General features: G+C 45.2%; 1 protein-coding gene across 3 annotated transcripts in view; it reads left to right on the forward strand.

Annotated features, from left to right (window-relative positions):
- The window catches only part of adarb1b (adenosine deaminase RNA specific B1b), a 177,822-nt gene that overhangs the window by 73,037 nt on the left and 89,465 nt on the right, over positions 1 to 15,320 (forward strand). Inside the window, exon 3 of one of the 3 annotated variants that reach the window (XM_036958943.1) lies at positions 9,034 to 9,088. The exons of 1 other annotated variant lie outside the window; for it this stretch is intronic. The gene's annotated coding sequence lies outside the window, so the exon portion shown is untranslated. The remainder of the gene's footprint in view (positions 1 to 9,033; positions 9,089 to 15,320) is intronic. One more of the 3 variants, XM_036958944.1, reaches the window with a different exon arrangement.

Raw genomic sequence — 15,320 nt, forward strand, 5'->3', positions numbered from 1 at the left:
TCCATGCTTCACAGTGGGAACCACACATGTGAATATCATCTGTTCACCTACTCTGTATCTCAGAAAGACACAGTGGTTGGAACCATACATCTCACATTTGGACACATCAGATCAAAGGACAGATTTCCACCGGTCTAGCGTCCACTGCTTGTGTTTCTTGGCACAAGCAAGTCTCTTCTTATTATTGGTGTCCTTTAGTAGTGGTTTCTTTGCAGCAATTCGGCCATGAAGGCCTGATTCGCAGACTTCTCTGAACAGTTGATGTTGAGATGTGTCTGTTATTTGAACTCTGAAGCATTTATTTGGGCTGCAATCCGAGGTGCAGTTAACTCTAATTAATTTATCCTCTGCAGCAGAGGTAACTCTGGGTCATCCTTTCCTGTGGCAGTTTCATCATAGCGCTTGATGGTTTTTGCGACTGCACTTGAAGAAACGTTCTTTGGCAATATCTAGAGTCTAGAGAGACTAGAGAGAGCGAGACTGGAGAGAGAGCGAGACTGGAGAGAGAGCGAGACTGGAGAGAGAGCGAGACTGGAGAGAGAGCGAGACTGGAGAGAGAGAGAGACTGGAGAGAGAGAGAGACTGGAGAGAGAGAGAGACTGGAGAGAGAGAGAGACTGGAGAGAGAGAGACTGGAGAGACTGGAGATAGAGAGGGATACTGGAGAGAGAGAGAGACTGGAGTGAGAGAGAGAGAGACTGGAGAGAGAGAGACTGGAGAGAGAGAGAGACTGGAGAGAGAGAGACTGGAGGGAGAAGGAGAGTCACTGAAGCGAGAGAGATTTTCAAGGAGAGAGACTGGAGAGAGAGAGACAAAGGTTGTAGGGACTGGAGAGAGAGACTGAGAGACTAGAGACTGGAGTGAGAGACTGGATATAGAGAGAGACTGGATATATAGAGAGACTGGGTATAGAGAGAGACTGGATATAGAGAGAGACTGGATATAGAGAGACTGGATATAGAGACTGGATAGAGAGAGACTGGATAGAGAGAGACTGGAGAGAGAGAGACTGGAGAGAGAGAGAGACTGGAGAGAGAGAGAGAGACTGGAGAGAGAGAGACTGGAGAGAGAGAGAGACTGGAGAGAGAGAGAGAGACTGGAGAGAGAGAGAGACTGGAGAGAGAGAGAGAGACTGGAGAGAGAGAGAGAGACTGGAGAGAGAGAGAGAGACTGGAGAGAGAGAGAGACTGGAGAGTATTGAGAGACTGGAGAGAATTGAGAGAATTGAGAGACCTGAGAGAATTGAGAGAGAGAGAGAGACTGGAGAGACTGAGGGACCGGAGAGAGAGACTGAGGGACCGGAGAGAGAGACTGAGGGACCGGAGAGAGAGACTTAGGGACCGGAGAGAGAGACTGAGGGACCGGAGAGAGAGACTAAGGGACCGGAGAGAGAGACTAAGGGACCGGAAAGAGAGACTAAGGGACCGGAGAGAGAGACTAAGGGACCGGAGAGAGAGACTAAGGGACCGGAGAGAGAGACTAAGGGACCGGAGAGAGAGACTAAGGGACCGGAGAGAGAGAGAGAGAGAGAGAGAGAGAGAGACTGGAGAGAGAGAGAGAGACTGGAGAGAGAGAGAGACTGGAGAGAGAGAGAGACTGGAGAGAGAGAGAGAGACTGGAGAGAGAGAGAGAGAGACTGGAGAGAGAGAGAGAGACTGGAGAGAGAGAGAGACTGGAGAGAGAGAGAGACTGGAGAGAGAGAGAGAGAGAGACTGGAGAGAGAGATAGACTGGAGAGAGAGAGAGAGAGAGACTGGAGAGAGAGAGACTGGAGAGTATTGAGAGACTGGAGAGAATTGAGAGAATTGAGAGACCTGAGAGAATTGAGAGAGAGAGAGAGAGAGACTGGAGAGACTGAGGGACCGGAGAGAGAGACTGAGGGACCGGAGAGAGAGACTGAGGGACCGGAGAGAGAGACTTAGGGACCGGAGAGAGAGACTTAGGGACCGGAGAGAGAGACTGAGGGACCGGAGAGAGACACTAAGGGACCGGAGAGAGAGACTAAGGGACCGGAGAGAGAGACTAAGGGACCGGAGAGAGAGACTAAGGGACCGGAGAGAGAGACTAAGGGACCGGAGAGAGAGACTAAGGGACCGGAGAGAGAGACTAAGGGACCAGAGAGAGAGAGAGAGAGAGAGACTGGATCAAAACCTTAGTACAGGATCAGCGAGCACAGCCTTGCCATTGGGGAGGGTGGACACAGGGAAGCATCCATGTCGAGGAAGGGCTGTGCAACCACTGCACCACAGCAAAACCCGAGACAGAGGTGCATTTCCTGACAAAATGTCCAAAATATAAAACATTTAGAGAGTTTAATTTCCCTACATTTGGAACCCTTATTCAAGGTTTCAAAGACGTCTCCGATGAGGATAGGCTACCCTGTCAGGACACAGAGAGCTGTGGGTTGGCAGCGCACTACATTGCTGCCTGCCATAAGATAAGGTACAGTGTCTGACAGACCAACCAACTTGCATGTGTCCTTTATGCTTATTTTTATTGTTCAATGTATGGTTATTTTTACACTTGGTTATTGTTGTTAATGTTGTCCCATTGATAATTGTCATGACGTTGGCCTGGGGGGGTAGATTTATGACAGTCATAAATACCTCTTCCCCTCGTTTTCCTCTCTCTACCCTACTGATATTACATTTGCAAAACCCTTGGTTAACATAGAGATTCTGGGAACATCAGTAGGTGGTGGGAAATTAACTATATTCTGGTAATCCGAACAATTGCACAAATGCGGTGGTACTTCATGAATATGATATCATATATGAGACATTCTCATCAATGATAAGATGACATAAACTCTACAGTGGAAAGCCTACACATCAGAGTTATCGGATTCACATGGAATTGTTGTTCAATTTAAATGTTTGAATATGAAATTATTTGTGATGGGATGAAATGTGATTTTAGCTTTTAAAATGTGAGATGTGGGTTTTCATAAGATAGGGCTGCTCACTCAGTGGCCCGCCCACGTGAAGAGACCGAGGTTGTAAACTATGAAACACACCCCTTTTCTCCCTTCCTATATAAAGCCTTGACGACAACATAACTTCCTGTTCCCGGGATGTAGGACGACAGTCCTATGTCAGAATGGTTCAGATAATAACTACGGAACGAAGCCAACATCAGTGTGAGCTTTGGTTGCGAATGGTATGAACTTTGAACTCTTATTCACTACAAAAGTGATACCTCCTAGCCGTTGAGTTAGCAATAGCCGCTGCAAACGAGGGTTAGGAAGGAACAGACAGAGTATCCCGTCTATCACACAACGACGTTACTACAACGTATCCAATTGACAGCCAGAGACATTCTTCAAAGGACTCGGTTTGGCAACACGGACTTCCATCTACCACCAACCTACCGAAGCTCAGAGTAAATATTTATTGCATTTTCCTTTTCCAAATGGGCGGTAATTTAGAATGCATAAGATACTGTATTTACGATAGCACAGCTTCTCCTTTGTTCCTCAGTCTTCCCGCTCCTTCACTCAACCCAGCCCCTTTTCTTTTGTGTAACAAGCTGTCATATCTGTTCCGCCCCGCTAGGGACATTTTCCTTTATGACGTAATTTGTAATCAAGTTATGATTTAATTATGTGTATGTCTATGTGTAATTCTGTGTGATTTAGTTAGGTATTTAGTTAATAACCTCTTGGTGTTAGGGGGCAGTATTTTCATTTTTGGAAAAAAAACTTTCCCGTTTTAAACGGGATATTTTGTCAGGAAAAGATGCTAGAATATGCATATAATTGACAGCTTTGGATAGAAAACACTCTAACGTTTCCAAAACTGTAAGATATTGTCTGTGAGTATAACAGAACTGATGTTGCAGGCGAAAGCCTGAGAAAAATCCAATCCGGATGTGCCCCAGGTTTTGAAAGCGCTGCGTTCCAATGAGTCCCTATCGAGCTGTGAATGTACCATCAACGAGCTTACGCTTGTTGAAGAATAGCCGTAGGATAGCCGTAGGCAGCCAAGTGGTCACATGGTGGCTCCGAGAGAGATTCTCGCGTAAAATACAGAGGTAGCCATTACTCCAATCGGTCCTAGTGAAAATCGATATTTATCGAATAAATATTAGAAAAACACCTTGAGGATGGATTCTAAACAACGTTTGCCATGTTTCTGTTGATATTATGGAGCTAATTTGGAATATTTTTCGGCGTTGTGGTGAACTTACACAAATGCTTGTCTAGCGTTGGCTGTAAAGCATATTTAGAAAATCTGAGATGACAAAAGGCTAAGCTGTGTTCCAATATATTTCACTTGTGATTTTCATGAATAGGAATATTTTCTAGGAAGATTTATGTCCGTTGCGTTATGCTAATTAGTGTCAGATGATGAGAACGGTCCCGTTCACGGGATGGGGTGTCACTACAGGTTAATAAATAATTAAACCCAATTTGGTATTGCTGATTAAAATTGTTAGCCAGGGTTCTTGCAGATAACTAAGAATTTACAACTTTCAGATGAGACTGAATTAAGGTGACGATTAATATTGACTGCTATTGATGTAAAATATTACTAGGTCTTTAAGAGTTTAAGAGTTTATTCGGAAGATAACAGCTCTATAAATATTATTTTGTGGTGCCTGACTCTCTAGTTAATTACATTTACATGATTAGCTCAATCAGATAATAGTAATTACGGAGAATAGCATGTCATATCACTTAATCCGGCATAGCCAAAGACGCGACATAATATTGATCATTATTATTAATTATGTTAATATTGTAAAAAAATAAGCTTTGGCAATATGTACATTGTTACGTCATGCCTATAAAGCTAATTGAATTGTCTGGAGAGAGACAAACTGGAGAGAGAGACTGGAGAGAGGGAGAGCGTGAGGGAGCGAGGCCGTGAGCAGGCAAACAGGCCCAACCCCCACTCTTACACTAGCCCAAGCCAATGGCATGTATCATATGCTCCGCAGGCTCTGCTCACACTTACTGGTCTGACAACATTGGACACTTTATGGCACCCAAAGCCTTCACTATCTCGTCCTGGGATATCCAAGGCCTGAGGGCATCTGTCTTTAATCTAAAGAGAAGGAACCTGGACTTCACCAAGTAAATTAGAAATACAGACCGTGTCATCCTACAAGAAACATGGTACAGAGGAGATGGACCCACTGGTTGCCCTCTACGTTACAGAGAGCTGAACATCCACCAAACTACAAGGTTTGAAACAGGGAAGGGGCTCAGGGAGTATACCTATTTGGTGTAAAGCAGACCTAACTCACAAGGTGAGACCCAAATGCAGACACAGGAGGCAAATGGTTGAGCTCTGATATTTATTATAACAAAGGGAGCAGGCAAAGGCAGGTCAGGGACAGGCGAGAGTTCATAAACCAGGTCAGAGTCCAAACAGTACCAGACGATAGGGCAGTCTCGAGGTCAGGCAAGGCAGGGGTCAGAAACCAGATCTGAGTCCAAAACAGTACGGGGGGGTAGGTAGGCTGGTAGTCAGAACAGGCAGAGTGGTCAGGCCGGCGGGTTCGGAGTCAGGAAAGGCACGGGTCGAAACCAGGAGGACTAGAATCAAACAGAGCCTGGAAAAAATAGGAGCAAGGAAAACGCTGGTTGACTTGGCAAACGAGACGAACTGGCACAGAGAGACAGGGACATAAACACCGGGGATAATAAGCGACCCCTTGAGGGGTGGAGACCATCACAAGGACAGGTGAACCAGATCAGGGTGTGACAATTAAATTATTCAAAACATTTTACATTTGGCTAGAAATTCAAATGTAAAATATCTCAACAGAGAAACATTTCCTCCTGTGTGCTACCTATATCCCCCCCACTAGAATCCCCATACTTTAATGCAGACAGCTTCTCCATTATAGAGGGGAGATCAATCATTTCCAGACGTAGGGACATGTACTAATCTGTGGTGACCTAAATGCCAGAACTGGACAAGAACCTGACACCCTCAGCACACAAGGGGACAAACATCCAACTGGAGGTGACAGCATTCACTCCCCCATATACCCCCCTAGACACAACTGCGACAACATAACCAACAAAAACGTATCACAACTCCTGCAGGTCTGTCGCATGCTGGGTATGTACATAGTCAATGGTAGGTTTCGAGGGGACTCCTGCTGTAGGTAACTCTATAACTTTAGTTGTGATACAAACCTTATGAAAACTTATAGGCCTATGGGCTAGGCTACATGAGGTATGCTACTATGATTATAAAAAGCCTTATTGTACACAAGCTGGGCATCATTCACAAGTGAAAATATATCATTCACAAGTGATAATATATAATTCACAAGTGATCGGCTAATATTATCACCCAATCAGACTGTTCTTGATTGAATCTTGTCTTAACATATACTTGTAATGAACATGGTGGGAGACAGAGAGCTGGTTTCAAGTGCAGGGCACAGCAGTTGTTTATTTGTAAAGTACCACAGAAGGAGGCAGGTAGCTGGGTCCAGGGGCAGGCAGAAGGTCATACACAGAAGGAGCTAGGTAGCTGGGTCCTGAGGGGCAGGCAGAAGGTCATACACAGAAGGAGCTAGGTAGCTGGGTCCAGGGGCAGGCAGAAGGTCATACACAGAAGGAGCTAGGTAGCTGGGTCCAGGGGCAGGCAGAAGGTCATACACAGAAGGAGCTAGGTAGCTGGGTCCAGGGGCAGGCAGAAGGTCATACACAGGGGGTCCAAAAAGGCAACAGTACAGGCAGGGGAAAAGCTAGTAACGTCGCCCGGGAGATCAGGCAATATTTCGATAACAGGAAATCCAGGGAAAAGGGAAAAGGCGTCGTTAGTGAGGCAGGCCAAAACGATCATACACGGGAGGATTCAATTACGGGAAAAACAGAGCTCCGACTAGACGTGTCTCAAAACAAACAATACCTCACATTGATGGGGTGCAAAGAACTGAACTAAATAGTGTGTGATAATGACATACAGGTGTGTGAACAAGTGATCAGAATTCAGGTGATTGGGATCTAGAGCGTGAGCTGCGTTCAGGGGATCTATGTGTTTGAAAGTGTGAGTTGTAAGCAGACGTTACAATACTAAATAAAATGTGAAAATTGTTTTGATTTAGAATGTACCATTATCATGCACCTGTCTTGAAAAAATACATGTCATCTATGCACTTAAAAAGCGAATGGAGGATGCTTTTCCCGTGGTTCATTTTTATGCCAGCCAGGTAGTCTATACTCCTTTTGTAAATAAGCACTGTGCTTAATATTAAGAAAGTAGAGAAATAAATATAGTAGGCCTAGCCTATAGAAAGCTGTTGGAATCCTCCCCCTTTTAATAGAGGCCATCACTGTGTTTTCTCACGCAATTGCATAGCCTATAGAAATGTTGCGCAACATGAGCTCATGGGCACTCGTGTGTTTGATTAGATTTTTGATCACGTTTGCATTGATGTCAGACTGATTAGAGGGACAATTGAGTGCCGAGTACCAGGCAGTTAGCAAGTTTGGTAGTTAGCAAGTCTGCAGCATCAGAGCTTGGAGAAACACAATTTCCGTGACTAAACGGTCACGTGGAATTTCACTGCTATCATGACTCGTGACCGCCGGTGTGGCGGTAATACGGTCACCGTAACAACCCTACACCCAACTAAATTTGTCACTCGTGAAACATAGTGGAAAAGTTGCAGTAAAAGGAGAACCATGCACAGTAATCATTTGGATTAACCTTCTATTACAGACTCATTTTAGACATTTTATTTGCATACCAATTTAACAAAATAGTCAACATGATTTTCAAAACCTTTTTATTGAATTTAGAGAAATATCATCACTATTGTTCTCTGTAAAATGTTCAATGTTAATTGTATGACTCTGAAACTTGTTGATTCATTTAATGACTAATCCATCTAATTAATTATGTTGGATGTTTAAATGATCACTTTACTATAATTTATTTTGGAAACAGTGTCAACCATAGAGGTACAGCACATAATGGACTTGTCTTGGTATAGACATTGCCATTGAGAGATTCCACCTTTTTTAAACTGGGTGGGGATTCCAACGGGTTTGGCGTGACCAGCCAATAATCAGAGAGCGTTGTCTTCTTCAAATTGGGTTGCCTGTGGTTTGTAAACCAAAGACTAAGGTAATATCCAGGAGCCAAGACCAATATTTATCCCAGGACACTGGTCCCAAGATCCAGTGTGTGTGTGTGTTTGTTTGTGAGGGGGGAAATAAATAAATGTGTGTTTGGGTGTTCACACTTCATTTTCCAACGAGCCCATTCTCCACCGGTGGTGTAGAAATCTCCGTGGCTGTGTAACGACTCGATAGCATTAGTGCTGCATGCAGAAATAGACCCCATTCTGACATGTTGACAGCGCCTGGTGAAAAACACCTCCGTTTGCTACAGTATGGCCGTGTCTCAAATGACACTCTGTGCAGTGCTTTAGACCAGGGACCTTAGGGCTCTCATCCAAAGTAATGCACTATGTAGGGAATAGGGTGCCGTTTGGGACGTAACCTATGTACCTGAGAAACCATTGGCGTTTAAACTAATTAAATTAGTCTTGTCTAATTTAAAGTTGGATCCGCAGTCTTAAAGGCACATTCGCTGAATTTGCTAGCTGTTATAATACACCTCTCCTCCTGGTCCGTTGGATGTAGACTTCTTTGCATGCGTCCTAGTGAGGCAGTGTTATGTAGGCACTGAATGTATAATGATGTTATACAAGGCTTGCTCATCCTAACTTGCTGTGTTCTCTCTCTCTCTCTCTCTCTCTCTCTCTCCTCCCCCCTCTCTCTCCTCCCCTCCCCTCTCTCTCTCTCTCACTCTCTCCTCGCCCCCCTCTCTCTCTCTCTCTCTCTCTCTCTCTCTCCTCCCCTCTCTCTCTCTCTCTCTCTCCTCCCCTCTCTCTCGCTCTCTTTCTCTCTCTCTCTCTCTCTCTCTCCTCCCCTCTCTCTATTTCTCTCTCTCCTCCCCCCTCTCTCTCTCACTCTTTCCTCCCCTCTCTCTCTCTCTCTCTCTCTCACTCTCTCCTCCCCTCCCCTCTCTCTTTCACCCCCCCCCCCTTCTCTCTTGAAGTCAACGCAGAGTGAAATCCAGAGAAGTAACTTCCAACTCTCATCCCTGTCTCACGGTAGGTCCACTTTGTTAATAGTTGTTTCCCCAACTGCTTAGGGTAGGCAATTTCCCCCCCACTCTGCTTAGGAGTTAGCTCTATTTCTTTTTTCTCTGCGTGTGTCCTGTGTCTCTACCATTTGACTTGCGCCCTGCACTCAATTGCTCCAGTGCAGTCCAGTGCAATCGAGCTACCAGAACAAAGATTTCCCATGCTGTATCTGTCCATCGTGTGCCCAGTCTGTCTATTGGGATGCTGGTGGCTGGTGCAATGATTAGCTTTTAAGATGGGCTGAAGAATGAAACAATGCAACGGGTTTTTTTTTTTTGCTGTTCTTTTCATCTAAATATATAAAAGCCTTGTGTATTTTTATTGATCAGCTGGAGCTGTACAGGCAAGCATTTTGCTTGGGGAAAATGTGAGCCGTCATCATGGCAGATTGTGTCCCGCAGGAGATAAAACACGCACGGGCGGGCACACCTCCAACACAAACCTCCACACACATCCTCTCCTGGCTAACACACACAGTCAAACACATCCCACCTTCTCCACAGGTCCTCACCCGGTCCAGTAAAGACAGATTTGAACTGGGAGGTTTGATTACGGCAAAGCACATTTTGTTTCCCACTCTGCTATACTGATCATGTTTAAACAGCAGCGTTCGTGCGTGCGTGCGTGTGCGTGCGTGTGTGCGTGTGTGTGTGTGTGTGTGTGTGTGTGTGTGTCTCTTTTTATATTTTTTTCCCGGCGGCTTTTGTCTTTTTATTTTCACAGTGTGGTGTCATCGAGATAACGTCTCTTTTCTATTCATATCACAGCTCCCAGACAATGTGCGTTGTTTTGACTGTCATGTTGTGCCTGCTGTATATTGGGACGGTTGGTAACAACCTCCCAAAACATTCCTTATCTGCCCTCCCTCCTAAATTGCCGCAGGGGGGATGTCTGGGTCAGGTTTTCCCCCCACTCTGCACCGTACGATAGTTTCCACTGCCCATGCACCACCACTCCATTCCTCTATTGATCACGGCTGACCGCGGCGGCGGTGGTGTGTGTGGTACGTCCCTGGCTCTCTACCGTTTGTGACGTGCGCCCTGCACTCAATTGCTCCATTGCGTCAAGTGCAATCGAGCTACCTCACACCCTTTGACCTTTGGATGTCATTGGTTTAAAGAAACTCGACTCTCAGAGGAAATTGACTGTGCTGGTGAGTAGACCTGGGTGGTATAACGTATACCGGGGTATTATCGAAATACCCACGGTATGATTTTCACTAACGTCCCCAAATTATAACATGACGATCCATTGTTGTGCAGCGCAAGAGAAGTGATCAAGTTACACTTGAAGTTCACTACTAATGTTTGCCAGCTAAAATATCTTATTACTATAAGAGTAACTATCTAACTATCTGTAACTATGTGCCCAATACATTTTCTCCAGCCCAGGGCTCCAGCTGTACATTTGTTTTGCTAACTTGCTAGCTAAATGTCTAGCTTGCAAGATCAAGTTTCTTGAGAGTAGGCTTAAACACTGGTATACACTGATAAGGCCATACTGGGTAAAATGCCGTTTGGTCTCTGTTCTTTTTTAATCAGGTTTTTTCATCCTCTCCTTCTAATCAGGGCCTGATTCAGATCTGGGACACCAAGTGAGTGCAATTAACAATGAGGTAGAAACAAAAAAACGGTGTTTTGGCCCTTTTGGACTGGAAGTTGCTCTGATGTACAGTATACACGAACAATATGTGTCTTTGAAAGTGAAGTGTACTCTCCCACTCCAGGTATCTCTCCCCTAGAGAGCTTTTCAGCCCACTCCCAAAACCCCACCACCCCCTCTCGTCTCTACATACGGTCACTGCGTCCAGTCACCACATCAACAGTCACCGTGCATCAGGTCCCAACGGGCGCCCTAGCAGAAAGAAAGGGCAGGCAAGGACGCACTAGCCACTAGCCACTGCTAGCTAGTGCCAGGCTAGCCAGGGCAGCAGAAGGCCGAGCTCAGCAGGGACAGCCCAATGCAATCTGTCTCTGGCGGAACACATGTCAGGCCAATACACATCACAGCCAGCTCTCTTTACCCAGTGTTAAAGTCTCACACTGATCCCAAACCTGTCACTTATTGGCAGTGGCACAACAGAGAACACATAGTGTAGTACAGGGTTTTGCCGTTTAGCTGCTAACCCCTGGTTTTGATAAATCTTTATTATTTTATCGTTACATCCATGTGTTTTTGTTATGAGTGAGATTTTGGTAGTGTTATTTGGAAGAGGGGAAAGTTGGAGAGCGAATGTGTGTTTGGGACAGTAAAACAGTAAGGGGGAAAGTAAAGGAGAAGACATAAAAAGAGAGACGGAGGCAATGAAACAGAGTTCAGCCGAAAAGCCACTTCAATGGCTGATGTATGCCGTGCACTGCGAGAGAGACAGCCACAGAATGATTTGGGGCCATACAGTGCTGTCACACACCAAGCTGTGTGTGTGTGTGTGTGTGTGTGTGTGTGTGTGTGTGTGTGTGTGTGTGTGTGTTGAACGTGTGCGAGAGAATTATTAATATGCCGCGCTCTGTTTATAGTACACAGTTCATACTTTTAACGGGATTGCTGCTATGAACAGGGGATTTCACTTTTAAGATGGGATCAAAATGAAACAATGCAACCTGTTGTTGCTGTTCTCGTCATCTATATACGAAAGCATTGTGTGTTCTCTATTGTTCAGTTGGAGCTGCACATGCATCTTGCTTGGGGAAAATGTGAGCCGTCATCATGGCAGATCGTTTCCCACAGGAGATGATAAAACACGCACGTGCGGGCACACCTCCACACACATCCTCTCCTGGCTAACACACACAGTCAAACACATCCCGCCTTCTCCACAGGTTCTCACCCGGTCCAGTAAGGACATATATGAACTGGGAGTGTAATGATGGGGCGGTGAGTCGGAAGCAGATGCAGGGGAAACGTTTTAATAAAACAACAACAACCAAGAACGCAAGGCACTCTAACACAAGGCAGAACGCAAGAACAACGCACAGACATGAAACTGAAACAGAAACAATGACGCCTGGGGAAGGAACCAAAGGGAGTGACATATATAGGGCAGGTAATCAAGGAGGTGATGGAGTCTAGGTGAGTGTCATGACGCGCTGGGGCGCCTGACGATGGTGACATGTGTATCGGGACAATGAGCAGCCTGATGACCTAGAGGCCGGAGAGGGAGCCCACGTGACAGCGAGGTTTGATTACTGCACATTTGTTTCCCACTCTGCTATACGGATCATGTTTAAACAGCGTGTGATTACTGCACATTTGTTTCCCACTCTGCTATACGGATCATGTTTAAACCGCGTGTGGTGTGTGACTGTTCATTTCTGCCCGGGGGGCTTTTGTGCACTGGGTGTTGTCTACTACTAAACTAAACTGTATTATGTCCCATTGTACAAGTACAGTTTGATACAAGTAAGGCTTGTTTGAGACAAGCTATTGGATTATGCTATTTGGTATGAAACCATCAATTATGGTCTACCTCAGTCGAGGTAAAGCCCTATAAGCCTTGGATTGGATTCATTCGATGCTCGTGTGTGGAAGGGGGGTTATGGGGAGGATGTATAGCCAGTGGCACCGCGATGTATGGGACTGGTGGGCTCATTGTACAAAACAACAATGTGGGTTACTGTATTGTTTGAATGTTTTATTGACAGGGTAAACCCAACGGGATGCGTCCTCTTGTTTTCACTGTGGTTTTGAATTAAGGTCAAAGAAAAGCAACATCAACGTTTCAACGTCAACAGTTCTAGCGATGACATGGTGCAACGGATGAAAAGAAAAGTGAGACAAATGATCTGCACCTGCTCACAAAGCAAACATACCAAACCGTCAAAACGACCATGTCTGCAGATGGATCGGTGGTGTTTATTTGAAAACATCAACAGTTATCAGGTGGATGAAAATAAGAAATTCCACTCTATCATGTTTGTGATTAAAAGATTAACAGTGTTCAATTTTTTTGGGACCACCTTATTCTTAGATTTTTTTGGGACCACCTTATTCTTAGATTTTTTTGGGACCACCTTATTCTTAGATTTTTTTGGGACCACCTTATTCTTAGATTTTTTTGGGACCACCTTATTCTTAGATTTTTTTGGGACCACCTTATTCTTAGATTTTTTTGGGACCACCTTATTCTTAGATTTTTTTGGGACCACCTTATTCTTAGATTTTTTTGGGACCACCTTATTCTTAGATTTTTTTGCAATGATATTTTTTTATTCAGTTTTCATATTGGGTTGCAGAATAACATTTGGGGTCTGGGAAGCCCTCACCTCCTGGGTCTAGAAAGCCCTAACCTCCTGGGTCTAGAAAGCCCTAACCTCCTGGGTCTAGAAAGCCCTAACCTCCTGGGTCTGGAAAGCCCTAACCTCCTGGGTCTGGAAAGCCCTAACCTCCTGGAGCTAGAAAGCCCTAACCCCCTGGAGCTAGAAAGCCCTAACCTCCTGGAGCTAGAAAGCCTTGGCTCTTCACTTGATTGTGGTACAGTCGTTCCCATTCGCACAGCGAAGAGCAGGAAACCACTAAAGGTGTTATGGTTACAATGATCACCAAAAGGCCCCTTGTCCTTTGGGAAGACACATGTAGACTACATCTCCCACCTCCAGCTCGAAAGTTAGTGCATTAGATACGTGTAAATTATCTACGTCATTTAATTCTCAGTTAAATGTAACTTTCTGGTCATTCTTGCATATACACCCAACAATACACCTGCGGAAATAAGTGATGGTGAATCTAAAGTAGTAAACTCCTTTGAGTGGTGCTGTGAAGATAACTGTGAGTCGCAGGCTGTGCCGATGTTTGTAATGACAGTACCGTAGACGAGGGTGGTTTCAGTATTGAATGGTCCTACAGCTCCTGAACCAGTCAAACTAGCAGAGAAAGGCAACCTTTGGTCTGTCTGCACTCACCCTCTCCAGCTCCTCCACCTTGTTCCTCTGGAGCTGCAGTTCAGTCTTAGTGACGCACAGCTCCTCTCGAAGAGTCGTCACCTCCCTTTTCTGCTCATCCAACTCCCTCTCACTGGCAGTCACGCTGGCCATCCATGGTGGACTGTTCAGCTGTTTGCCCCGGTTTCTTTCTCTCCTCTACCTTGTTCTTCCGGAGCTGCAGTTCAGTGTTAGTGGCGCTCAGCTCCACTCTCTCTTCTACCCGTAACAGCACCCAGGATGTTCACTTTGTCTCTCAGCACCCTCAGCTCAGTCCAGATGGCCAGTCACCTCCTTGTGGCTTGTCTCGGGTAGCGTCATAACCATGACTGTCAATCACACTCTCTCCCTGAGCCCATACCCCAAACAGACAGTACAGCAACACCAGCAGAACTACAGCACCCCTCATTCTAAAATGATTGTATACAGGCTCAGTGCCCTCCTTTACATCCACAAACCACTTGATTAGTCAATAGGGGGAATTTGACTTATGTCTGGTGGAACTGTTTCAAAGAAAGCACAGGCTGAACAAACAAAGACCGATATTACGTTCTAGATATGTCAGTCGTATCTGTTTCTGAAGACCGTGGGAGCACACGATGTATTACATTTTAAACTCAGCACTCTCGTGACAGTAGCAGTCTCCTAAAACGTATGTTTTTGTTGACTGGCTGAAGTTACCATGTGGTGTTTACATGAAAAACTCTCTGATTTGAACCACATTAGGCTATATTGTGTCGGGTAGTGTTTTGATCGGGTTTGTCGGTCGGTCCCCCGCTCGCCTTCTGTTTCTCTCAAGTACGCACCCACACCCTTATGTGGGCGCACACACACGTGCACTTACACGTTTTCTCTCACTCTCCCTCAACCCCTAAAGAAAAAACGAATCAAAGCAGACAAATGATGTTATATTATGTAGTCGGCTTGAGACAAACATGGTTTGGGATAATTGGGCTGTATGCTTTACGTAACTCCCCAAAAGCGCTGACTTTAACCAAGGGATCAACTGAAGAAACAAACATGTCAAATTGTCCTCATCTAAGATTATTTACCCTCACGAAGACTTCTCACTCTCCCCTTCAAAAGAGTGTTAAGTGTCTGGCGGTAGCAAATGATCCATTATTATTATTATTATTATTCCCATTGGGAATTCAGAAAGCTTTGCCGCCGGAATGCCTTTGTTTAATCTCAGCGGGTTTCCTCAGGATAAAAGGCAGACAGGCATGCAGTCAGACTCTGGGGAGAAAGCATTCAAGAACAAACTTCATCATGACACGAGCATT

The sequence above is a fragment of the Oncorhynchus mykiss genome, chromosome 22 (genome assembly GCF_013265735.2).
Source record: "Oncorhynchus mykiss isolate Arlee chromosome 22, USDA_OmykA_1.1, whole genome shotgun sequence".
Taxonomy (NCBI): Eukaryota; Metazoa; Chordata; class Actinopteri; order Salmoniformes; family Salmonidae; genus Oncorhynchus; species Oncorhynchus mykiss.